This window comes from Rhinopithecus bieti, unplaced genomic scaffold (genome assembly GCF_001698545.2).
Source record: "Rhinopithecus bieti isolate Rb0 unplaced genomic scaffold, ASM169854v2 scaffold_2572, whole genome shotgun sequence".
In the NCBI taxonomy this organism is placed as follows: Eukaryota; Metazoa; Chordata; class Mammalia; order Primates; family Cercopithecidae; genus Rhinopithecus; species Rhinopithecus bieti.
Genome location: NW_016804595.1, coordinates 1,471,141 through 1,471,760, shown reverse-complemented (window position 1 = coordinate 1,471,760; position 620 = coordinate 1,471,141).

Genomic DNA, 620 nt, shown 5'->3' with positions numbered 1-620 from the left:
AGGAGGCTATTCAAGATCTCTGGCAGTGGAGGAAGTCTCTTTAAGAAAATAGTTTAAACAATTTGTTAAAAATTTTCCATCTTATTTCATTTCTGTAATAGTTGATAATCTGGCTGTCGTTTTTATAATGCAGAGTGAGAACTTTCCCTACCGTGTTTGATAAGTGTTGTCCAGGTTCCATTGCCAAGAATGTGTTGTCCAAAATGCCTGTTTAGTTTTTAAAGATGGAACTCCACCCTTTGCTTGGTTTTAAGTATGTATGGAATGTTATGACAGGACATAGTAGTAGCAGTGGTCAGACATGGAAATGGTGGGGAGACAAAAATATACATGTGAAATAAAACTCAGTATTTTAATAAAGTAAAAAAAAAAAAAAAAAAGAGGATGCATATGCAGAACACAAGACAACTGCCAGGACTTTAGTGTGCCTTGGATCCCCCTCCAGGGTCCCTTTTCCTTGCCTTTGTCTTGGCCTCTGACCTGACCGTACACTGAGGCAATGGGAGATGAAGTGGCCCGGGGACCACCAGTTGCCAGGCAGCGGAGTAGCAGCTGGGGTGTTCAGAGTAGGACCACCGCATAATTCAGTCCCCTCTTCCTATTGCCAGAACTTGCCACCC